Consider the following 26,586-nt stretch of genomic DNA (forward strand, 5'->3'; position numbering starts at 1 on the left):
GTTGGAGCAGACGTGGCAAAGCCAGGTTTTCCAGGAGGTGGTCTTTTGGATGCCATCCTTTATAACGTTAAAAGTTCAGTCCATATATAAGATAAACAGTTAGAAAAGAAGGGTAGCCAGGTGAATTCCGGGAGCAGGAGAACCAGGCAGAAGAGAATCTCTCTAATAAGTCTGGCAATAGATGAAAAGTTTCCCCTAGAAAGTTCAAAAAATACCAATCCACAAGAGTTTCCTCTGGGAGACACGGAGACAAAGATCGGAAGCCTGAATTTTAAAGGTGGAGTCAGGTTTCACAGTTCATAAAGACAACGGAAGTGTGCCATCTTGCCCTGCCAGTTTTGGGCACAGAGGCATAACAAAGTTTTTAAAAAAGTTCCAGAAGTCCTCAAATCACAGTAATATATAAAATTAAATTGAAAAGAAAATCATCTCAACCTGGGTGAGGCTTCATTCGTTGGCTCTCCCCCCTCCTCCTCCCCCGGGGGCTGAGAGCAAAATTGTTCCTCACCGCTTGTCCAAGGGGGGGGGGAAACCCCCTCCCTCCAGCCGCGCCTCCAACTTGCTCCGAAAGTTGTTTTAAAGAAAGCTGAATAATCCTTCGTGCAGAATAGGGAGTGAAGAGAGAAGCAACCTCACCGCACCGCGGCTGCGTCCTTCTATTGTTGCATTCTCCGGTCGGCTTTAGCGAGGCGCGAGGCGCAGAAACGCGAAGCGCCCTCCGATCTTGCTCCCCGGTGCCTTGGGCGCGCGAGAGACCTCCTGCCGGCCGCCGGCGCTGCAGGAGACCCCCGCGATGCCGCCCCTCCGGCAGGACCCCTCTGCGGGGTGTCCTGTGCCCCCCCAAGGAGTGGGGAAGCCCACCGGGGAGCCGGAGCGGGCAAAGAGCTGCCCGTTGCCGCCGCTGCCGGAACCGGAACTCGATCTCTTAAGCATTTAAAGTAACAGTAAAGTAATCATAGCTTATATACATTACCACGCCAAGCCTAGGGTTACATTCCTAACACCCATTCTTTAAAAACCCTCATAAATATGAACCGGTTGCCAAGCATCTGGATTTTAAGCACATGACTATGGGGATGCTGCAATGATTGTGTGAAAAATAATCATATGTCACTTTCTTTCAGTGCCATTGTAACTTTGAACAGTCATTAAATGAATGATTTCTATATATGAGTTCCTGACATTCACCCTTTTGCTCACCATACTTTAACTAATAATCTTTTGGTAACATATTATAGTTTTATCCAGAAACTTCTTGGTTAAAGCTGAGGATCTAATAAAGCAGGTGTGTTTTCTTTACATTCTGGGGAGCTAATAGAGTAATGAATGCGAGTATATTTTCATATGTAACAACAATCTCTATAATAATAGTACTTGTGAATTCTATAGGTTATCCCTTTTATAAATACCAAGAATCTAATTTCCTGGACTTGCAGTAATTTTTTCTATTAGATCGATGGGTATATGTGTTATTATAAAGAACATTTATCCTAAAATTAAATTCTGGATCTTTTCTGTATTCACATATGTAATTTGAAGTTTCACCCTTCAGAGTTATCTGAGGAATATACTCTGAAGATCCTGAAGATATGTTCTTCTCTTTCATCATCAGACCATTGTTGATTCCTGGTTGATATTCCTATAATAGAACAAGAAACTTTCTCTAGGAGATGAACAGGCTGAGCCCGAGGGCGGAGTTAAACGTGTAATCAGTTTGGAATTGCTGCACAACCAAAAGAGAGCCAAATCCAGCTCCTCATGATTTCCATTGACCCTTATTTAGCATTAATTTGACTTGACCATTAGTAAACCAGAGTCTTCTGCATAGGTAGCATGTAATAAACTTTGAGTGCTTTGAACTCAACTCCTCTTTCTGATTACTTGCAATGACACCTTCAGCCTACTTGCAACTATGGCCTACCACATTGTCCTGTAGGATATTACCTAAGATCCATGCCCCAAAGTTCCACTTCTTCAAAGCCTGAGTTAAGAGTGATCTCCCTGTGCTCTGAACACATAACTCTTTGTTATATTTTTGCCTTTCTAAAGTCCCAGGAAAAGCAAATGCTGCTTAGCCTCTGCAATCTTCCCTTGCTCAGAAGTGAATGTTTTCAATAAAGGAGAATGTTTATAGCTCAGGGTTGAAATGAGGGGTTCTTGGTGCTCTCAGAACCTGGTCACTTTCTTGCAGATGTTTCATTAACAAAACTATGTAACACCATCAGTGGTGGGTTCCCTTTTTTTTTACTACCGGTTCGCTGATGTGCACACATGTGCAGAAGCCTCCGTGTGGGTGTGCAGAGCCTCCTGCCTGTGCCACTACCAGTTCATTCAATCCGGACCAAACCAGGAGCAACCCACTTCTGAACACCATCAGTGCTAGTGTTCTAACACTGATGATGTTACCTAATTTGGGTAATGAAAGAAAACAGAGCATCAAGGATCCCTGATTATTTTCAGCCTGCAGCTGACAGACAGAATGATTTCAGGAGAAGGAAGCTCTGTCTGTCTGTCAATCCGAACATCTGCCTTCTCACCCCTTGATCTGGAGATTTCTCAGTGGAGCGTCCAACCAGCGTCCCCCTGCCATACATAGATATCCGACTTGGGACTTGCCTCATGTCCTAGAGACTTTGACTTCCGCACCCTTTGAACCTATGAGATCCACTTCTTTGAAACTGTTGTCCTTTAAGACGCTGTTTTTGGTGGCTGTAACCTCAGGCAGACGTATTTCTGATTTGGCTGCTCTTTCAGTCAGGCATGACTTGTGCGTGTTCCATCCAGACCGAGTTGTCTTAAGACTGGACCCGACATTCATACCGAAGGTCAATAGCTGTTTCCACCGAGGTCAGGAGTTGACCTTACCTTTTTTCTGTCCATCTCCCCGTCACGAGAGGGAGCGCAAGTGGCACACTCTTGACGTACATCGTGCCCTCAAGATCTACATCAACCGCACCGCCTCGTTCTGCCACTTGGAAGCTCTCTTCATCTCCTTTCGCCAGGCCTCCTTGGGTACCAAGGCTTCGTCTAGTCTGGGGCGCTGGATAAGAGCCTGTATTAAACTGTCTTATGAACTTCAATCCATACAGGTCCCTGCAAACATTACAGCTCACTCTACACACAGCGCTGCAACATCTGCGGCTTGGTCCACTCAAGCCACCTTGGAAGAAGTCTGCCAGGCGGCCACCTGGGCATCTCCCACAGTCTTCATACGTCATTACAAGTTGGACAAGTTGGGCGCAGGGTGCTACAACAAGTGCTTGTGTCCTAACAGACCTTTTTTACAATTTCCCACCCTAGTGGACAGCCCAGTCTTTGGTACGTCCCAGACTGGCTGCTGTCTCTACGATAACAGGAAAATGGGCATTGGTTCTTACCTGATATGCTCATTTTCTGGTAGAGTAGAGACAGCAGCCAGCCCTGTCCTGGTATGGTTCACGCGAGGGAATTCCTTGTGCGGAGGAGAGAGATACAGTGACTATGGACTTTCACTTTTTGCTCACAATTCTGACTTGAGTCTACAGTTTTCCTTAATCTGAAACTGGGGAGGAGCCACAAGGGCCCGATGACATCATAAGTGTAGCCTCAGTCCAATTGGCTAATGGACGGAGCATACCCAGTCTGGCTGCTGTCTCTACTCTACCAGAAAATAAGCATATCAGGTAAGAACCAACGCCCATTTTGGCCACAGATCACGACCATGGACCCTGTTGCCATCAAGTAATCTTGACTTAACTCAAGATTTAAATCATTAAATTTCTTCAAGCATTCTCAGACCCCCGTGATGACATTGTGGCTTCTCAGGGGTCCATGGACCATAGGTTGAGAACCACTGCATTAGACCAAACTGGCTTGCCATGCCTTCGCACAGGACAAATATGGAGAGTATTGAAGGAAAATCATGGAGCTAGTTTCAACTTCTCAATCTTGCTTTTACTTCAATTAAGTTACATTACTATTGCTAAAAGGTAGGATGACATCTGTATTGAATACAGATGTCATCCTACTATATGTTGTGAAGTAAAATAATCTTCCATGACCATCATGAAACATTGATCCAGTAAAAAAATGATTTCTTTGCTTTTTAATTGGTATGGGCTGGAACGAGATGAGTGGGTTTGAATTAAGGCATTGTTTGCAATATTTAGGTATTGAGTAAATCTATATAAATTGTGTAGAACATTGATAGAAGAGAGTACCCTTTTATTGGATTATTAATATTAGGTTTACATTTTCAGATATGTGGCTCATATTTGAAAATGAACAGATTCCACTGGTGGCCACAAAGAAAATTAGCTAATTTAGCAAATAACTAAGCAAGTTTACATAATCTAAGACAGCGGTCCCCAAGTTTTCCAGCTTGGTGGCCCAGGCTGCAGGGGGATGGGTGGGTGGGTGGCAAGCGCACATGCACAGCTCCACTTATGTGAGCGACGGACATGGTCACCCCCCCTTGCACGAATGGAGCTTCGTGCGCGAGCAGAGGGTGCTTGCGCTTGTGCATGAAGCTCCACTCATGTAAACAGAGGTTGCTCACACAAATGGAGTTTCTCATGTGATTGCAAGTGCCCACTGCTCGTACAAGTGGAGCTTCGCATGTGGGTGAACTTCTCTCCCATGGCCCGATTTCAAACAGGTTGTGGACTGGTAGTGGGCTGCAGCCAGGCGGTTAGGGACCTCTAATCTAAGAATCTGTACATTTTAATGATTTTTTAAAAGCAATCCATTGTTTTGAACATTAATATGTGCTTTAAATTAAACCGAAGTGATTTTAAACAATTACTTTAATGTTTTTATATTAATAAAATAAAAAGAGAATTATAAAAATAATGGTGAGCCAATATTTTTGTAGAAATCACTTTCTTAAAAGCATTTTAATAAGTAAAAGCATTATATCATAAGGTCATATCTTGCAAAATATAGTCTGCCTTGGGTCAATTAATATAACAGTAAATTTAATCCAGTAGAATTTTTAATAAATTATCTTGATTTGGCATATCTGAAATCTCTTGTAAATTAAGAGACCTAGAATCTAATTAGTTGGAAAATAAGGAATTAATCCCCCATTTAGATTACAAATGTACATTAGCACATTTAACTTTTATTTGATTTTTATGATCACAGTAAATTAATAATATGGACAGTCAAAATTGGAAATAGCTAGGTAAGCTTTGTGCTACATTATTGATACTAGAATGACGTGTTTAACTGAGATCAATTAATTGATTAAAATATGTTTTGATATATTATGAGCTCCAACACAAATATTATTTGCCAGGAAGCACAAAGTAGGAATATTTGTAATTAAAATGCCTATTGACATCTTGGTCATATGAATTCCATAGGGAATTGAACTATCCAACACATCAATGCTAATGGAGAATTATTCATATTTTGTAGATATAAAACTACTGTTCCAAAAACCATCTATTTGTTACTGTTATATATCATTGCAGGAAGACATAGATGATTCAGTTTATTTTTTGAGATTAAATGAATCAATTCAAAAAGCAGTACTGGTACATATGTTGTAATTTTTTGCTGTAATGATTCCCGTGTGATTAGAAGTCATCTCACTTATTAATTTTGTTTTTGAAGATTCATTCATTTTTGTCACTGTTCATGTAATTTTGGATTACTGCACTAGTGGTATGAAAAGTGATGAAAAGACAGAGGAAAAGGGCATTGTTATGTGCTTAGAAATGTTGACCTTACAAGGATGGAAGGATACCTGTTCTACATGCAATATCACTCTTTCTCAAACCAACTCACCTTGTTTGTTGTTGTGGGCAAACTAGGAGGAGTATTGTCTGTGCTTTTTCCACGTTGAGTAATTTATAAAGATAACTAGCTGAATACCCGTGCTCCGCTACAAAACTATGTGATCGGGCTTGATAAATCGACACTTACAGTTTGAAAATTAATGAGTAGTTATGATCGGCCTCTCCTCTCCTCTTCTCTCCCCTAGCCTTGCCCCATGGAAGCCTCCCCTATCCTATCCTATCTTATGCCCTTCTGTCCCTCAGGCTTGCCCCACAGGAATGACTCCTATCCTATCCCCTTCTCTCCCTCAGGCTCCTCTCCAAACCCCCAGCCAGCAGGCCAGATGAGTCATGTGCTGGCTACGCCCACATCCAAGTGACAGTTGGAACAGAGCTATTTTCAGTTGGGAGTGGGTGTAGAACATCTAACTCCTTAGCATCAGATGATAATAATAATAATAATAATAATAATAATAATAATAATAATAATAATAATAATAATAATAATAATAATAATAATAATAATAAAAGAAATACTACTAATAATAAAAGAAATACTACTAATAATATAAGAAATACTAATAATAATATAAGAAATAATAATAATAATATAAGAAATAATAATAATAATATAAGAAATAATAATAATAATAATAATATAAGAAATACTAATGCCCTGATGGTCATTTTGAAAAATCCTTTCTAAGGGAGTACCTAGAAACCAAGAGGAACATACGTGCCACATTTCAAGTTTGTAGGTTTTACGATTCTGGAGATTTTGTGTTGTGGTGTGAGTGGTTTTTGCTTTTATATATATAGATAAATGTGATATATAAATAAATGAAATAAATTCATTAATACAATACATTGAATGTATGTACTAAATATTAAAATGGATTGGCATATATGTAACAGAATAATAACTTGTGCAACCTAATTCCCATTTTAAGGTCTCTCTCTCCCCCTCTCCCCCCCATTCTAAGCCCGTTCTTTAAATTGGATTTACTAGTTCGCTTTCTGGTTCACCAGTCATATACATTTGAGCTTCATTGTCTTTTCTATCAAAAAATACTATGAGCTTTCGGTCACCAAAACACATTGCTGAAATATGGATTTTGCATCCTGGTAAATGGATATATTAGTCTCTGAAGTTTCAACATGCTCCTGGAAGCAACAGATATTCCTTAATGCGTCTTTGTACCTCATTTTACTTATTTATTAAAAAAATAATATTTTTATATTTATTTTAAAAAGGATGGACAGGAAGCGACTATACTTCACTAGGGCTTATTTTTGGGGTAGGGCTTATATTAGACGCACACTTAAAATCAGTCTAGGGTTTATTTTTGGGGGTAGGTCTTGTTAAGTATTGTATATAGTGTATAGTTGTCAGTTGAAGTTCTCATTCTGGTCCTCTGTTGGAGCGGGAAAATACTCTTTCTGATTGGATGTTTGGCTGAACATATAAACGGAGCTGTGTCAGCCAGGGAGTTCAGTTGCCTCACAGGCAGTATTAAATAAAGAGCTGTTAGAAATCCCTCTGGCCTCGTCCAGAACTTAACGGGTCTTATTTTTGAGAAAACACAATAGTGCTGTATGTGTAACTTTTAAACAATTTTAGGTTTTATTCCTCAGACTAAATGTTTATTCCTCAAGAAGTAACACTTTTAAGGACTTGTACAAGAATGTTAAGTATCTTCACAGTTGTTCGCCCCTTACAAACATATTGATTATTCCAACCCTTTTGAAGGTTGGGTGGGTCATTTTATTGTCTCCCAATGCTGTTATGACAAAATACTTGTTATATTGTGAGAACTGACAATATAATACAGTTGTCACTTTGGAAGCATGGCCTATAAGGCTTCATCAAGCAATAGTTGAGATACTAATTTAACACCTGTTCTGAAGCTGCCCATTAAAAATGCAGAAATGTTATGTGTTTAATTTTCACAATTCACTTCCTCTTGAGTAAATAAATCTTCATTATAACAATGATCTTCACATGTTTGCCTGATCACGTTGCCAGCATTTTCTTCTGAGTCAATAGGTGTTTTATCTTCCTGAAAGGTTCAGCATGATCTGTGAGATGTATGGTGTAATTTTTTCACCCAGTCTGGAGTTAGGAGAAATCTGAATCTTCCTACTGCTCAGGTCTTATGTTGTCCTTTTGGAAAGTAGGAGTGTTTTATGTGTTCTTTCTATCCAACTCTTGAAACCAAGAGTTGTGTACTCATATAGCAAAACTGGGTTGGCATTTCAAAATGAATCATGTTTCCAAGATCTAGAAACCATAAACAATTATTGTGTGTTATATGCCTTAGCTGCCAGTGCTGTTATGGATAGAGTTGGAAGTAGGTTTGCCATTTTGTTATAAAATTGCACAGTGCTGGCCTTTTTTTATAATTCAATTAATAATTAAAAGGTTCAAGTTCAAGTTTATTTGATTTATAGACTGCCCCCTCTCCCCGAAGGGACTCGGGGCGGTGTACAGGAACCACATTAAAAACCATATACATAGTAAATACTCTTAAAACCAGATTAAACCTAGAGGCCTGTACAAGTTGTTAAAAATTAAAACACGACCTAAAACCAACCCCTCGAATTTAAAAATACAGGCATGGGGTGGGAAGTTGGAATTAGGCCAGGCCGGCTAAATTGAACAGATGAGTTTTTGGCTTCTTGCGGAAGGAGCGGAGATCTGTAGTTGTTCTGATATCAGGGGGAAGGTCATTCCAGAGGGTCGGGCCCATCACAGAGAAGGCCCTTCCCCTGGGCGTCGCCCGCTGGCATAGCTTAGTGGACGGCACCCGGAGAAGTCCCTCTCTGTGTGAGCGGATCGGCCGAAGGGATGTATGGGGCAGGATGCGATCCCGCAAATACCTAGGTCCTGTGCCATGGAGCGCTTTAAAGATGATAATCAGCACCTTGAAACGCACCCGGAAGGCCACAGGTAGCCAGTGCAGCCCGCGCAGGAGAGGTGTTACATGGGAGTACCTAGCGGCTCCCAAAACTGCCCGCGCGGCCGCATTCTGGACAAGTTGCAGCCTTCGGGTACATCTCCAGGGGAGCCTTGGAAAGGTACCAAAGAATAAATATCTTTATGCATTAGTCCATTTCATTGACTCATCATGCTTTATTAATATCAATTGTTTTCCTCTTTTACTTCTGACAGTTTCTTGTTCGTCCCCAAATCAGGAATTTACAATTAAATCACAATGTACATTGGATATGGGTAAATTTTGCTATTAATTTATTTAAAACATGCATAATTTTTCATTTAGTTCATAAAGATTCTTCAGCATTAGTTTTAAGCAGTAGCACTAAAAATGAAATAGAACAAGAATAAGATATATAGCAGAATTGTCAAAAGTCAAATCAATTTAAAAGGCAAAACCTTCAGCCCCAAAGAATAAAGAAACAGGAAAAATCTACAATGTATTGAAATGCAAATTCCACCTCCTGGGAAAGTGAATTATATGCTTAGTCATTGGAACAGAAAAGACACTGTCCAATTATGCAGACATCTAGCAGCTATTGAAGATAGGACATTACTACAACTGGCAAGCAGGTTTTTAAATTGGCCTATAACTGAACTGATAGTGAGTACGGGACAAACCAAAATCAGTGTTACTATTGAAACAGAGGTTTCCAGCAGAAACTTGGCATATCAGTTTTTGTTCGGGAGTCATCTCAGAGCCTTCTCCAAAGGCAGCCTGATACTGCCTTATCTAAATTAAATGTGGTTGATGCATGAATGACTTTTACAAGATGGACAGAAATCAGAGTGATAAAAAAACAATCTTTCAAGAGAAGTGCTTTTTCATGAGACAAGATTATATGTACTTTTCCTAAATTGCCTCTGTTTGTTGGTCTACATGCAGTTTTAATGTCAATGACTCTGGCCCATCAGATAAGAACCATGGCCCATGGAAAAATGTGACTATGGGATCCCTGGTGGTCTCTGAGCTTGCTTGTTTTCCTGCAGACATTTCATTACCAAACTAGGTAACATAATCAGTGCACTGATGATGTTATACCTGGTTTGGTAATAAAACATCTGCAAGAAAACAGTGAAGATCAGAGACAATCAGGGACCCCACAGTTCAATCCTGGACTACAATTATTTTATCAAATCATGATTGGAATATAAGAAGTATAAATGAAATGTAGCATGAATCAAACAAATGAAAAGAAATAAAACTACTTGTCGTGTGCAAGGACATAAGAGATCTGAATGAAGATTTCGAGATTTAGATCTGAAGATTCCACAACAGAGAGATAATATTTAGAAGTTCAAGGATGAAGCACAAACACCTCCCTAATTCACTGGGATATAAGAAGAAGGAAGAAGGGATAGCAAATCGGACGTACAAGATTCTATCTTAGTCAATCGAAATAAATGTAGTATTTAGCCTTCTTGTAGAATTGATTTTTTTGTCTACTCTATCTGGTAGGGCTGACACATTAATGAATACATGCAGGAAAACAATGTTGTTTTCATTATGAATGAAAGTGTTAAAATGTATGTCATGCATCTTTCTGTGTGAAGCTCAGATACTCAGTTTTAATGCATCTTGACATCTCTATGTAGCACTGTTCCACTATGTCCTATCTGTGGCCAGGTTTATCTTTTCTGTAGTTTCCTGTGGGAATATTTCTTTGAAATACTCTGTCTACAATTTAAACAGCCCTCTATATTTAATTCCTCCAACACTGATTGTTTGGCAGGTGATTGCTTAAAAAGAAAATGTAATGCTCTCACTTTTTCTTTAAGTATAAATTTATTTTTAATTTTAACTTATCTGATTGATCTATTTCCAAAGGAAGGAGCTGCTGATTTCCTTTGTCTCATGCATCAGTATTTAAGACCTGGAACTAGCTTGAGAGAACTTACTTCATTTTATCATCTTCTCCTTTTGGATTTAACAAGGCCCATAGACCATTGAGGTCCTTTTCCGTTCAGCTCTGTTGTTAAGAGGAAATAGGCCAGATAAAAGCATTGTCCTGGAGGCGATGTGGTCACAGCAGTTAAGTATCAATCTGCTTGTACCACAGCAGAGGATGGAGCTAGTGTATACACTTAGACCAGTGGTGCTCAACCTGTGGTCTGCGGACACAGGGGGGGGAGGGGTGCCATAATGTCATCACAGGGGATTCACAAAGGCTTGAAGAAATGTTATAGTTTAAATCTTGAGTTTTAAAAAGCAAGCATGGGTTTCTCAAAAACAGATCATGCCAGACCAATCTATTACATTCTTTGACAAAGCTAGTCTACCAGAGGAATGTTATGGATATAAATTACGTGGACTTTAGTAAGGCATTTGATAAAGTAGACCATAATTTACTACTTGATAAGATAGAAAAATGTGGGTTAGACAGCATCACCATCAGATGGATTCATAACTGGTTGACCAACCACACACAGCATGTAGTCCTCAATGGAACTGCATCTACATGGAGGGAAGTATGCAGTGAGGCACCCCAAGGCTCTGTTTTAAGCCCAGTAATCTTCAACATCTTCAATGATTTGGATGAGGGAATAAATGGGGAACTCATCAAATTTGCAGATAACACCAAGCTGGCAGAAATAGCCAACACTCCAGAAGATAGGCTTAAGATACAGAAGGATCTTGACAAACTTGAACATTGAGCACTACCTGACAAAATGAAATTCAGAGGTGGAAAAAGTAAGGTTCTACATTTAGGTAAGAAAAACAAAATGCACAGGTACGTATAGATGGTACCTCGCTCAATAGTAGTAACTGTGAGAGGGATCTTGGAGTCCTAGTGGACAATCATTTAAACATGAGCTGGCAGTATGCTGAAGCTGTCAAAAAAGCCAACACAGTTCTAGGCTGCATTAACAGAAGGATATAATTTCTCCAATTTTTCACCCTGTGGAGTTAGAAGTTGTTGTTACAGTGACACAAATGGATCAGAACAAAGAAGACTGGAAAATATCCACAAAGGGATTGGTGTGCTTGGAAATGTAACAATGATTCAGGATGGTCATTGTTCAGTGAGCATCTACTTAGAAAAAAAAGTGTTTTTCTTTTGAGCATGTGCTTTAAACATAAACCTGTTTGTATATTAACACAGCAAATAAATGGATATAAATATGAAAGCATTATTGATTCTGTATGGTGGAAGATTGAGAGAATTAGCGAGGAATGAAAAAGTGATGAAAAGTCCTGACTCTGAGAAAGACACTCTGGTTTTGTCAAAAGTGGATAGTGGGGAAAAAATAGATAATGGAAGAAAAAGAGCTAAAGGAAACCTGATTAAAATTAGAACAATTGCAGAAAGAGAAAGTAAAATCTGTATATGAATATATTGATCTCTCAGCTGAATAAATGGAAGTATTGTAGACATAAAGAATGGGGGAAAATGCTTAATATGCATGGAGTGAAATCTGTGTAGTTGCATTAATGTAAAAATAGTAAAAAAAATAGCCAGATGATATAACAGTCAGATATATTCATTATTAGCTGAATGGCCATGCCGAGTGTATTCCCAAAACTAAATATCCCCCCCCCCTGTTTAATAAGTAACTTGGCTCAAGCATGTTCTTAGATTAAAATAAAATTCTAGATAGGGACAATCCCCTCTTTTTTTAATACAAATTTATTATTATCATTGAAAGAGTTTTTTGTCCCATGCTTTTTCAGTTCTTTATATTAATTTATTAAACCCTTGTCCTTGGCCCATTTGACCTCTAAAATAATATGTCAGCTAATAGCAGACAACAATTGGGGCACAATGCAGACAGAAATGGAGGCATATCAGTTTAATGCAGGCTGTTCTGTCATCACTGCAGAAAACTGTAATTCTTGTCCGGAAGATGATCAATCTGACTTAGTGACAGCTGCTCTTACTGGCAATGATTTTCCTGGCCTTTGTAGCTGTTTACTGCTATTCTCACACATCTACATAAAGGGAAGCTGCCTATAAATATAACCAGAAAGGTATAGTCAAATGTGATGCACTTTCGTTGAATATGCATTTCTAAAACAGTATGATAGTACCACTACCACAGAAAGGAATAGTAATTCTGTGTACCCCTAATCCCAACTCATATACACACCCACTCCTCACTTAGTGATTTGGGCATTCCCAAATATGATAATACAACAATAAAAATATTCATTTTCCGACTGATGGACTCCCTTAGACCAAATTTCATGCATCTAGCAACAGTGTATAATGGGGTGACAGCCATGCTGGCATAGCTGTATAAGAGTCATTTATCTGAATGAGACGCAGGAGCTGGTGATTTTTGCATTCTCCTTCCCTCCCGCATTCTCTTCTTGTTTAGTGACTATTTCACAACTGGCCAACGGAACAAGACTCGGTCTCTAAGAGAGGAGTGGATTAATAGCAAATTGTATAGAAGGTGTGAAGGAGGGAAAGACTGTAGTAGATAGATTATAAAATCCCGGCCCAGTGCTTGTTTTTTTAACCAAGTTATGTTTGCTGTAAAAATTGAATTAGGAAAAAAAATGATCAGAAATATATCAACTAATAATTTGATTCTAAGCGTTAAATAATACTGAGCATATACATGACAGATGGGAGGTATCAAAGACAACACTTTGATAATTTTGTTCTGTTACTTTTCTTGGACACATATCCTACAGCTGTACTGGAGCCTTAGCAATGTATTATCATAGTCTGCTAGTTCTGGAGTGTGTGTTGAAGCTTACATAATTTCTTATGAAGGCGTTCCCTAATGGCTTGAACTATAGAAACCTACTTAATTGTTTAAAGAAACCATTCTTTAAAAACATTCTGATTCAAAGGAACAGTGTCTTTGTTTGCCCCGAATTGCTAGGAGGCTTATGAGTAACTTCTGGGTCTGAAGTAGGGCTCCTATTTTAATGAGTTGTTTGGCTGCGTATCAACTTGGTAAGAATAACATTTGTTATTAGCTGAAGTAAAAGGAGTCTCTCTGTCGGTAAAACTTAATACAACCAGTTCTTAGAATATACATAGATATATACACATTTAATGTTAATATCTTTTAATGGCTATACATTTAGGGAAGACAATTCATTTTTCTTTTTTTGAAGAAATGTGTTGCAGTGTTTTAATTTCTTCTCTGACTGGCGCAACAGTGAAATTAGAACTTCTAGCTTGCATTGTTTTCTTTAAAAGCTACAGAAAAAGGAAGATTGGCAAGAGAATAGCAGCAGTATCATTTGCAACATTCATAGGCAAATGTAGAAATGTTAGCAAGATAATGCATTTTGGGACTCATTTTCTTATTTTTTTTTTAAAAAATCCATAAATTACCCTGCATCACTAGACACTAGTAATTTGGGATAATAAAAAAGAAAAGTCATCGGTTGTAAGTCAAGGACTAAACTGTATGTCGCTTGACTCTTAAGATGTAGGCTGGAAAGTGAATTCATGGTGTTTTCATCACTATAGTATATAGGACCAGTCTTCCTTATATATGTTAGTGGAAATAATTTTCAGAACAATAATGGTTTTCTCTCCTTCCCCCCCTTCCCCAATTTCTAGACCAAATAAATGCTGTTTATGAGTTGTCAGAGAATTTGGCCAATTATATTTTGTTCCATTTCCAGTCTGTGTAGTCTGCTTCCTACTGATGTTGTCATAAAAGTCTATTCAATTTGGCTCGAATCCTTTAAAGAAGCTATATAGCTTTTAGAGGTTGATTTGAAACTCTACAGGGGACAGACCTTTTAAGTGACTTCTGAATTTTGACTTTTATGTTTTTTGCAACATTAGCATTTCAGTTGTTTCCTAAGAACATGAATTTGGATTTGCAGTAAGGCAGATTCATAATACTTTATTCCTAGAAAGAGAATGTGGCTACAAAAATTAAATTTAAAATTTATTTAAATTTAGATTTAAAAGCAGACTTTTGAAAAGTTTGATTGTCACTATCCTCTCTATTCAGTTTTCCCCATAATCATGCATTTCAACTTTCCATTTTCTGCTTGCTTTTTAGGTTGCTAAAAGACACTCAATTTTTTGTAGTTTGGTTGAAATGGAAAGAATTCAAGGCAATGGCTGTCCCTTTTCATAACTACTACTAAGGCATTTATTCAAAAGTTCATAACTGCTGTTAAGAGGATAGCACTAGTGCCCAGGATGATGAGGGGAAACCTATATCTATCTATCTATCTATCTATCTATCTATCTATCTATCTATCTATCTATCTATCTATCTATCTATCTATCTATCTATCATCTATCTATCTATCTATCTATATTAGTTTTAATGCTCAGTTTTTCCTTGGCAAAGATTTTCAAGGGAAGGACTCCTTGGAGTGCGTTAGGTCAATTCTGTGTGAATTGTTCTCACAAATTAGGGGACTAAATGGGGGAGGAAATAAACTGGCTAAATTCCCAGTTATAATCTGACTATGTGATTCAGTTGGTTTGTTAAATCCGTTATATTTTCTTGCAGCTTGGATTAAAGAAAAAGGAGATTTCTGAACTCTGGCCTTCATCATAAATTCAGATTTGGAATTCTGAATTTTAAGAATTTGACAGGAGGCTATATTTTTAATACATGGCCTCCTTTGCAGCTTTTTAATAGAGCTTTAATGGGTAAAGCATTTGCATCATTAAAGCTGTGTTGCAAAATAAGAGCACAGCAAACAGCTTCCACTGAATAAGGCTATTAAGTCATTTCACTTTTTATGGTCTATTCTACACACAATTGTCAATGGCCGACAGGCTTTTTCTCCCCTTATTTGAAGATGAAAGGGATTCAAGCAGGGTTTTTTCTACATGTCAGGCATGTGCTTTACCATTGATTTATGGCCTATAATTCACAGTTCAATCTGATGATGTCCACTCAGGGGTAGCTTTTGTGAATTCAGTGGGATTCGCTTCTAGGTAAATTTAAAACCAAGTCCTTTGTTAAAAAAAAAGCTATTTCTCTATTAAAAACCTGATTCTCTAGGTTTCAGATAGAAATTCAGCAAAGTTAGATTCGTACAAAGTTTGAAGGGATGGGAAAAGGCACAGGAAATGAAACAAGATCTCCATTAGGATAAACTCCTTCCCCCTCCTTTGGAAATATTTCCAGTGAGAGCCCAGAGTTGAAACTTGCAATATGAAACCTTTGAAATGAAAGCTCTGATTTCCCTAGCTAGATGCTGAACTCTTCTTGCACAAGCGAATCTGTGAGATGCGCAGAACCCTGAATATTTTTACAGCCCTTATTTTACTCAACAAATACATCTGGATTCCTCATGAACCTTATTAAATGGAAATGTAACCCACTGTTTAGTTTGGGCCAAAGTTGTTTCCTCAGCAAAGCATTACCCAATGATTCCATATGAATCTTCTCCCTCTGCTCTGTTGAAAACATTTGCATGTCAGGGTGGGGGTGGGAGTGTGCATTTAAAATGAAAGATTCATGCTCTTTTCTCTGTGGGTGGTCAGAAAACAAGAGCTTCAAACTGTAGCTAAAATACAAGTTTGCTTCAGCCCAGAGTCTTCAAAGGCTTCCAGGCTTCCCTGCATTATGATGCAGTCCGGAAGTGGTGTGGGAGGCATTTCTGAAGCCATTTTTTAAAAAAATAGGAAACATATACAGCTCCCATTCTTATTTCCTTCAAGCTGCAAGTTAATACATTCACAGCTTTCCCCCTCTTTCTTTGCCCAGGGATTTCTCAGTGTTTCCATTAGTTGCCCTTCAGTGTGTGAAAATATCCGCTACATGAATTGAATTGGCAATGTGAAAGGATAAATGCTGGATTTCATGATTTCAGCGGTTACTAATATTCTAAGGTTGAGTAATGTAAGAAGATGGGCCATGAGTTGCATCAGTCTGGGATTGTTCCAGGCCTTAATGTTGAGTGGATTTCTGCATCCTGTCCTTTGATACTGGAAAGAAAGATTTTCAATGCCTGTGCCTTTAGCCTATGATAGGAGCAGTACCGATGGTAGAATTTTTGAATCTAAATATTACTTTTGGTCATCCAACCATTTCTCCTATGGTGCTTGTCATGTGTGATGCCCCCCCATTCCTCTTCTACATTTGAAACAACTACATTATGAAGTAGGTCAAAATGATAATGTTGTCTATGTTATATGCGCTCTCTCTCTCTCTCTCTCTGTGTGTGTGTAGTATAGTGTAGTGTAGTGTAGTGTAGTGGTTAGGGCAGTACCTTTGATGTGGGATACTGGGGTTCAAATTCTGGCTGGCACCTACATTACTGGTGGAGGTCCTTGGCCCAAGACTCCCTAACACCTCACCTGTCTACCTCAAAATATAAGAGTGACCTGGACTAGGAAAGTCATGCCAGCTTGGACGACACCTGAATTAATAAGGCCCACATCAGATGTTGAGGAACCAGGACAATCTGATGATAAGTGGATTGCTGCAACAAAGTCATACATGGGCGAGACAAGAAAACCTAAAACTGATGGCATGCTACTACAACAGCCATCCTAATGAGAAGGGATGTGTATATATATACTACTGTCTTATTACAGTGCACAGCTGCTGATATGAGGCATGAGATCATGGATAAACTATCTACAATCAACCCTCGAGACTGATTATCAAGGCTCAGCAAAGAAGTATGCTAGAAGATGCCAATAGAGCCGTCACAACAATCCTTACTACCACAATAACTCAAATCAATGAACTGATATATGCTGCAGCCATTGCAATCTTGGACAGATAGCTGATATGTCAGACACTGGGAAATCCTAGCAGTGCTGAAAAAGGCTGGACACTAGCCTCAGGCAACAGCCTGAGATCATAGCAGCACAAAAACAGGCACTAAGCACCAAATCCATAGAAGCAGGAGTCTACCACACTAGACAGGACTCAATGTGCAGACTACGCATGGAGGCCTCGGAGACGGACCAACACATAGTGGCATGGGATAAGATGCAGGCACGACAGCATACACTGAACAGCACAATCAAGCAGCTGTCATTGTGTCCAGGAATATCAGTGTAGAATATGGACTAGACTCTTCAAAGCCTAAATGGGAGGTTCCCAAAGAAAATTGTGGAAAATTAGAGTGCTAAAATCCTTTGTAATTTCCAGATCCCAGCAGACAGGCAGATACAACCAGATATTGTGGCAGTAGACAAAGACTAGAAGGCAGCTGTGGTGATAGAGGTAGGGGTGCCTTCTTTTCAAATTTTATGGACTGTCAAAGTACAAATAGTGATGTAAGAGCAAGGATAGAGAACCTGTGACTTTCTAGATATTTCTGAACTACCATATGCCTCGCTACTGCCTCTATTTTTAATTCAACGACATCTGGAAAGACCTTAAGTTGCCTACCTCCACTGTGCTGCCCTTTTAGAATGGGTAGAGGTGGTATAGAGATAGTCCCTACACGAGTGAAGGAGAGATGACTGCATTAGGCAGCGGATTTTGTTTATTGTCTTGGAGAAAAGGCTTATTATGATTATGATTATGATTATGATTATGATTATGATTATGATGATTATTATTTATTAGACTTGTTAGCCGCTCCCTCTCCACGAAGGGACTCGGGGCAGCGTACAATAAATAAATCACATGTTACACGATTAGACATTACACAGAGGAGGTATAAAGTCACAACAATTGTTACAATACATAAAACAACAATAATAATAAAGTTAAAAATTAAAATACCCCGATTTAAAATTTTAAAGTGTAAAAAGTTTAAAATTGCCAGGAGGATTAGAGATAGAACTATAGTTGAGCCAGGCCAGCTAGTTGGAAAAGGTGGGTCTTGAGTTTTGTACGGAAGGAGCGGAGGTCGGTAGTAATCCTAATGTCGGGGGGGAGGTCATTCCAGAGGGCTGGGCCCATCACAGAGAAGGCCCTGCTCCTGGGCGCCGCCCTTTGGCACTGCTTAGTGGACGGCACCCGGAGGAGTCCCTCTCTGTGAGAGCGGATTGGTCATAGGGATGTATGGGGCAGGATGCGATCCCGCAAGTAACTAGGTCCTGTGCCATGCAGCGCTTTAAAGATGGTGATCAGCACCTTGAAACACACCCTATAGACCACAGGGAGCCAGTGCAGCTCGCGCAGGAGAGGTGTTATATGGGAGTATCTCGTACTCCCCATAATCACCCGCGCGGCCGCATTCTGGACCAGCTGTAGTCTTCGGGTGCATCTCAAGGGAAGCCCCATGTAGAGAGCATTGCAGTAGTCCAGGCGGGACGTCACCAGCGCATGAGTGACTGTGCGTAGGGCATCCCGGTCCAATAGGGGGCACAATTGGCGCACCAGGCGAACCTGGTGGAACGCCCCCCTCTCCACGGTTGCCACATGGTCATCCATAGACAGCCGGGCATCTAGGAGGACGCCCAAATTGCACGCCCGCTCCATGGGGGCCAGTTGGTCGCCCCCAATGGCCAGCGATGGGATCCACTGGTTGAACCGGGGGGCCGGAAGCCACAGCCACTCCGTCTTGGAGGGGTTGAGCTTAAGTCTGTTGTCACCCATCCAGACCCATACAGCTTCCAAGCACCGGGACATCATTTCGACGGCCTCGTTGGGGTGGTTCGGGGTGGAGATGTACAACTGCATATCTTCAGCGTACAGATGATATCCCACCCCAAAACCACGAATGATCTCACCCAGCGGCTTCATATATGTGTTGAACAGGAGAGGCGAGAGGACCGACCCCTGTGGCACCCCACAAGTGAGCGGCCTCAGGGTCGACCTCTGCTCCCCTGCCAACACGCATTGCGTCCAGTCGGAGAGGTAGGAGCAGAATCACCGCAAAACGGTGCCCCTTACCCCCAGCCCCTCCAGCCGGTGCAATAGGATACCATGGTCGATAGTATCAAAAGCCGCTGAGAGATCTAATAGGACCAGGATAGAGGAACAACCCCTATCCCTGGCCCTCCAGAGATCATCTACCAACGCGACCAAGGCCGTCTCTGTGCTGTGCCGGGGTCGGAAGCCGGACTGGCGCTGGTCTAGATAATCAGTTTCCTCCAGGTGACGTGGGAACTGTTGGGCCACCACACTCTCTACAACCTTCGCTAAAAAGGGAAGGTTGGAGACGGGACGATAATTAGCTAGCTCAGTTGGGTCCAGGGAAGGCTTCTTGAGTAAGGGCCTCACAACCGCCTCTTTCAAGGCGGCTGATAAGGACCCCTCGCCTAATAAAGCGTTCACTAGTCCTAAGAGCCAGTCTCGTGTGACCTCCCAGGATGCCAGTACAAGCCAGGAGGGACACGGGTCCAATAAACATGTGGTGGCTCGTAGTCGCCCATGCAACCTGTCCAAATCATCGGTGGCAACAGAGTCAAACTCCTCCCAGAATGGTCTCTCAAGACTCGCCTCGGGCATCCCTCCTGGCCCACTGAGGGGGACCCATTCCCTCCGGATTTGAGCGATTTTATCCTGCAGATATTCCCCAAATTCCTCTGCCCTGCCCTGTAAAGGGGCTTCTCGCGGCCTCTGTGACAGAAGGGAGCGGGTCACCCGAAACAGGGCGGCAGGGCGGTTATCTGCGGATGCAATAAGAGCGGCACAATGTCGACGTTTGGCCGCTCTTAATGCCACAAGGTATGTCCTTAAATAGGTTCTTACCTGTGTTCGGTCAAATTCGGAACGGGAGGATCTCCATCTGCTCTCTAGGCGTCTCTTGTGGCGTTTCATCACCCTTAGCTCCTCGGTAAACCAAGGGGCCAGGGTGGTTCGTTGCCGCAGGAGAGGCCGCAAAGGCGCCACCCGGTCTAAGGCCCTGGCGGCCGCACTATTCCATGCGGCTACCAGGTCCTCCATCCCGGGGGCGGGTCAGGGCTACAGGAGGTGGCCCAAGCTCCGTCTGGAACCTATCCGGTTCCATCAGGCGCCTGGGGCGGAACCATCTAGGACATTCCGGTTCCGCCTCCTCGCAGCAGGGGGTAGCGCCAGGGAAGTCAAGCTGGAGAAGTGAGTGATCTGACCATGACAGGGGGGTAATAGCTAAGTCCCCTATTCCCAGATCACTCATCCACTGGCCAGAGACAAAAACAAGGTCCAGCGTGTGGCCTCCCTCGTGTGTGGGGCCCTGAATTAATTGAGTCAGGTCCATAGCTGTCATGGAAGCCATGAACTCCCGAACCACCTCGGATGCTTCTCCCATCGATGGCAGGTTGAAGTTCCCCATAACTAAAAGTTTGGGGGTCTCAACCGCCATCGCTGCGATCAGCTCGAGGAGTTCAGGCAGGGCCGCTGATGTATAGCGAGGAGCCAAGTATACAATCAGCAGGCCCAACTGTCTCCCTGGACCCCATCTCACGACAAGAGACTCGCACCCGGATATCTGTGGCACAGTGAACTCTCTCGGCTCCAGGTCCTCCCGGATAATCACTGCTACCCCGCCGCCCCTACCCTGGGCCCGTGGCTGGTGGAATGCTCGATAGCCTGGTGGACACATTTCCACGAGGGGTACACCTCCCTCGTCGCCCAACCAGATCTCCGTTATTCCTGCGAGGTCCGGCTCCCCCTCCAAGATCAGATCATTAATGAGGGGGGCCTTGTTGACAATGGACCTCGCATTGCATAACATCAGCCTCAGGCCCTGGCTCTGTAGATCCTGGCCACCTAGAATGCGGTGGTTGGTACAAGCGACCGGGTGTGTCCAGCAACCACGATCTCCCAACCGACTACAGGTTCTTAGTCTGTCCTCGCACCCACCCCTCCCCACGACCGTTGGTATGGCAAAGCCCTCTGCTAGAATGTTATTTTCCCTCTCCTCCCCCCCCTCCGCTCACTCCCCTCCCGACCACACCTGTTCGCCTGGCTCTAATCTCACTCCTGGCCTGATTAACCCTCCCCCCTGCCCTAGAACCCCTTAAAACCGTTAAAAAACATTTAATTAAAAACCCCCTTAATTTCCGCTTCCTCCACCTCTCTGGGTTAATAAACCCGTCATCAAGGTGGGCCCTTGGAAGGGCTGAGGGCCATACCTGCGAGAGGGGGGACTCTCGCAGCAGCAGTAGGTCTGACCTTGAATATATTAAGTTCATGTAGTTGTCACAGGGGCGAGCTCGTTTTCGGGTGCTGTGGTTGATATCATGAGTTTGTTTGTAAGCCAGGACTCCCTACAAAAGGGGATAAACAGATGATGATTGTCCATACCCTAGATGGAAAGGGTAGGGTGGTGAGCTAGCCGGCTAGCCAGTTAGTCTAAGGGTGGAGTCTATAGGTGAAACTGGGAGGCAGTTTGTAGCGGATGGTAAGGGCAAAGCCATAGTCAAGATAATAAGAGAATTGATGGAATTGGTAATTGAGCAGGGGAGGCAGGTTGTCAGCAAGAATGGCAGGGGTAAAGAGACAAACCTTCAGCAAATGGCCACCAGCCTCTCAGGCGTCTCTCCTCTGTATCCGGCCTCAAACGCGAGTGGCCCTTCGCCTACTCGGTGACCCGGAGCTGTTCCCGGGCCCGCAGGACCGCTTCAGCTTCCCTGCAGTCCTCCCGCCGATCTTCCAGCGCCCTCCGGCGCCCCGGGCCTCGTTCTCCCTCTCGCGCCCTTCCCCTGGTCTGGGATTCAGCCGAGGAGTCTGGCGCTTGGCGGCCGAGGAGTCTGGCGCTCGGCGTCTCCAACCACCACCGCCGCCGCCAAACCGCCGCCGCCTGGGCTGCTCGGGTTGCCTGGGTCGTCCCCATCCCCGTCGCTGCTCCCCTCCTAACTTGGGCTTTCACCCAAGTGAGGAGGCTCTGCTTTGCTCCGCTCCACACCAAAAGCGCCAGCTCAAAAGCTCAAAAGCAGCAGTCATCAGCTCCAGCTGGCACGCTTCTCCTCCTCTACCTGGCTGTCCGACCACCCTGGTGGGCCAGCCTGAAGCCAGGGCAAAGCTGGGGTGATCGTCAACAAATTCCCGGCCCCTCGAGATGGAACAGAGGCCGGCAGCATCCCTCCCCCGTCAGGGAGGCCCCGCAGTCATGCGGAGCTCACAAGCAGGTCGCCATTTCCCTCCGGAAGCTCCTCCTCCCCAGTCTGCTTAGCAGAATAGCAAAGTTTTCTTTCACAATGTTCTGTCAAATTAAAGGATATTGCTTCTGCTCATTTTAATGTAGCTTTAAACTTCCCAACAGTTCTATCTTTTTGCTTTCTGTATTTTAATCCAGGGGCAGGCAATTTGAGGACATCAGGATGCATAGAGGCACATTGTTGGGCACTGTTTTGGTTCTGTTCCCTTTACATTTAGGGTTGGATATCTGCCAGTTATATATCAAAATGAGATTTTGTGGTCTTCTGCTTGTGCTCTTCGGCTGTTTCCCTTTCTAACAGAAGTTCTGGTAAGACACATTCATTTTACTCCATCCTACATGAAAACATACAGAGTTGGCTAATTGGGATGCTATTCAGTTAAGTACGGTACATGAGAAAAATGAATGGAATTTTCTTGGCTATACCTTATCCATGTTATGAACAATTTGGACTGTTCTAATCTAAGTAGAGATGGCGTTATGCATTCTGTGAGCTTCCCATGACCTCTCTCTCAGTCAGTCTCAGCAGCAATGGATCTTCAACCTTTCCAGATGCTTTTTTTTTAATGTATAGTCATTGTTAATTTGTTGTACAGGATCTAAACATTATCCCTCAAATAATATTTGAGTATCGAGGGAATTATATATTTTGTGCCATGGAAAATGTCATTATAACTCAGCTATTGTTGGTACAGCTGTATAGTTGCTTTTTTACAGTATTACAGAAGGGTAATATTAGCATTCAATGAAATATGGATTATTCTGCTGACCTCTCTCACACTACTTTGCCTCTACAGAATATAAGCTTGGCTGATTTTGTGTGTGTTGCTGAAGCAGCTTGAGAATATACAGTCAGTCCACTATGCTAAAAAAAGGGGAAATATATAGAAATATTATTTCTTAAAAAATGAAATATCCAGGTATTTTTGCTTAAAAATCAGGACAAAAAAAACCATGCTACATAATTAAATAGAACCTTGCCTGTTCATCGTATTATCAGAACTGGGAATTTTCATGAAAACTGGAAGTATTCCTCTTTTTTTCTGGTTCTGAATAAAAGAATGATAGTAAGCGTCCCTTTGGACATGGTCTCTAATCTATTTCTTGTCTTGTCCAAGGCAGATAGGTACATTGGCTTAGCTGAGAGCAGAAACAAAACAACATTAAAATTAAAAAATAATTTGGGATGTTTGACTACTTATAAAAAGACAAATAAATAAGTCAAGTTGTTTTGGGGAAGAACTATTGGCCACATACTGAAAGATCTGATCTAATTTTTTTATATTTCCTCCTACTTTCCAAATTTTTGTTTTTTGTAACATCACGTCTTCATAAATCTAATACCTTTGTTGGCCTATGACAAGGGGCTTTGAGTTAGGGTGCTGGTAAAAGTTATTTATTGAGGATAGTGATAATTTTCCTACGGATGGCAGTGTTATGCCAGCAGCGCAGGAATATCATCTCATCGTGTGTGTGTGTGTGTGTGTGTGAACAAATGTTTGTGGTTAGATCTTCGAAACCAGGTTTTCTTCTGAATGATTTTGTTGATAATTAAAAAGGGTCTGAGTATTTGAAATAAACACATTTAAGCCAGAAATGAAAACAAGATGCATCGTATCTGGATTTCAGAGCCCTGGTAGTGCAGTGGTTAGAATGCAATACTGCAGGCTAAATCTGCCCACAGTCTGGAGTTTGATCCTGACTGCCTCCAGGTTGACTCAGCCTTCCATCCTTCCGAGGTCAGTAAAATGAGAACCCGTATTGTTGGGGGGCAATATGCTGACATTGTTAACCACTCAGAGAATGCTGTAAAGCACTGTGATGTGGTATATAAGTCTAAGTGCTATTGCTATTATTATAGTAGAAAAACAATTCAGTAATACTTATCCATTTGCCAGATGTTTGCTGCAGTGATTTAGAATAAGGAATGTTATGTATTTAGTAATACAATTTACCTTCTCTCTCTCCCTCCCTCTCCCTCCACCCCTCTCTCTTTAAACAGGCTTGGTCCTCCAGCTGATGGTAATAAACGTAAGGAAACATGAATATCTTCCAGGTAATAAATACAATTATTACACACACAAAAAACAGTTCCGTGTAAAAATTTTCTGTGGTATAAATTGCCATGCTTAGTTTTCATGGAAATATAAAAAAATCACCTGAGACCTATTAGTAGAAGTTGAACATTACTCCATTACAGGGACATGCGGTCAGGGGAGGCAGGGGAGGCAGGGCCTCACCTCTCTTCATGAAATAATAGTATATAATTATATACATCCGTCCGGCCGCACCCGGGAGCTGCGGAGGCAGAAATGTTGTTGGCGCTTCCGGATGACGAAGGCACGAAAGCGACTGGGTTCCCCAGTCGCTTTCTTCGTCATTGGGAGCGCGACAACATTTCTGCCTCCGCCCTCCGCAGCTCCCGGCTTGAGCGGGGTGAAAGCGCAGCCCCTTTTGTTGCTTTCGCGCCCGCCCTTGCTGCCCCTTTCATTGCTTTCCCATGCAGGCGGCAAGGCTTGAGCGGGGTGAAAGCGCAGCCCCTTTCGTTGCTTTCCCATTCAAGCGGCTGCGCTTTCGTGCCTTTGTCCTCCGGCAGCGCCGACATTTCTGCCTCCGCCCTCCGCAGCTCCCGGGCGCGCCCGGACGGAGGTAGCCAGAATGGCGCCGAGGAAGTCCGGTGGGCGAGCGACCGAGTATCAGGCTGCCTCGCTCACTCTTTTGTCCGCCTGGACCGCCTCGGCGTCGCTGTGGCTACATCTGGCCGGCCGGCCGGGAGCTGCGGAGGGCGGAGGCAGAAATGTTGGCGCTGCCGGAGGACAAAGGCACGAAAGCGCAGCCGCTTGAATGGGAAAGCAACGAAAGGGGCTGCGCTTTCACCCTGCTCAAGCCTTGCCGCCTGCATGGGAAAGCAACGAAAGGGGCAGCAAGGGCGGGCGCGAAAGCAACAAAAGGGGCTGCGCTTTCACCCCGCTCAAGCCTTGCCCGAGGGAGCTGGGGATCGGGGTTTGGGTTGGTGGGAGACCTTGAAGGAGTGGGGGGGGGAAGGGACTGGTGCCGGTGGAGGAAGCAATGCTACGCGGATCAGTGCACTCCGCGGTCCCCTTAATGTTCACTCAGGAAGGTGGAGAATGGGACCACGTGTGCTGGAGGCTGAGGCTGCCTCAGCCTCCTGCACACGTGGTCCCATTCCCCGCCTTCCTGATGACGTCACCAGTCTCCCCAGCCATAACCCTCACCGCACGTCACTGCTCCATTATGTCTTTCACATTGGTAGCAATTTGTATGTACTCAGTGACAACTAACGCAGTAAACGAGGGAACTCTACCCTTTCCAAGATAATTGGCTATAGGAGCTTTGGTGTCAGTTGGGCACTGGGGAGGCCCATGTTATAGCACAAACTTAGCCTCAGAAAGCCATTGAGTGATGTTAGGACAGTTTTTCTCTTTTATCCAGTCCACATAACAAGGTTATTATTGTGATTAAAATTGGCAAAAGTGAGAATTGTATTTCCTACTCTGAACTTCTGAAGAAAAACTGAGATAGAAACCTTTTAAATAAACTTGTAAGTCAAATAAATTGAGATTTTTAATAGGTAGAATTTGTCATTAGCTATCCTATTCTTAGGGACGGCGTGGCTCAGTGACTAAGATGCTGAGCTTGTCAATCAGAATGGACAGCAGTTTGAATCCCTAGCGCTGCATAACGGAGTGAGCTCCCGTTACTTGTCCCAGCTTCTGCCAACCTAGCAGTTCGAAAGCATGCAAAAAATGCAAGTAGAAAAATAGGACCCACCTTTGGTGGGAAGGTAACGGCGTTCTGTGCGCCTTCGGCATTTAGTCATACCGGCCACATGACCACAGAGACGTCTTTGGACAGCACTGGCTCTTCGG

General features: G+C 42.7%; 1 long non-coding RNA gene across 2 annotated transcripts in view; it reads left to right on the top strand.

The window, feature by feature from the left end:
* Window positions 1-26,586, top strand: part of LOC309392257 — a 320,340-nt gene that overhangs the window by 39,545 nt on the left and 254,209 nt on the right. For both annotated transcript variants that reach the window (XR_014175407.1, XR_014175408.1), the window contains exon 3: window positions 24,699-24,752. This is a non-coding gene — a long non-coding RNA (uncharacterized lncRNA). The remainder of the gene's footprint in view (window positions 1-24,698; window positions 24,753-26,586) is intronic.

Source organism: Natrix helvetica (genome assembly GCF_964273705.1).
Source record: "Natrix helvetica genome assembly, chromosome: 4".
Taxonomy (NCBI): Eukaryota; Metazoa; Chordata; class Lepidosauria; order Squamata; family Natricidae; genus Natrix; species Natrix helvetica.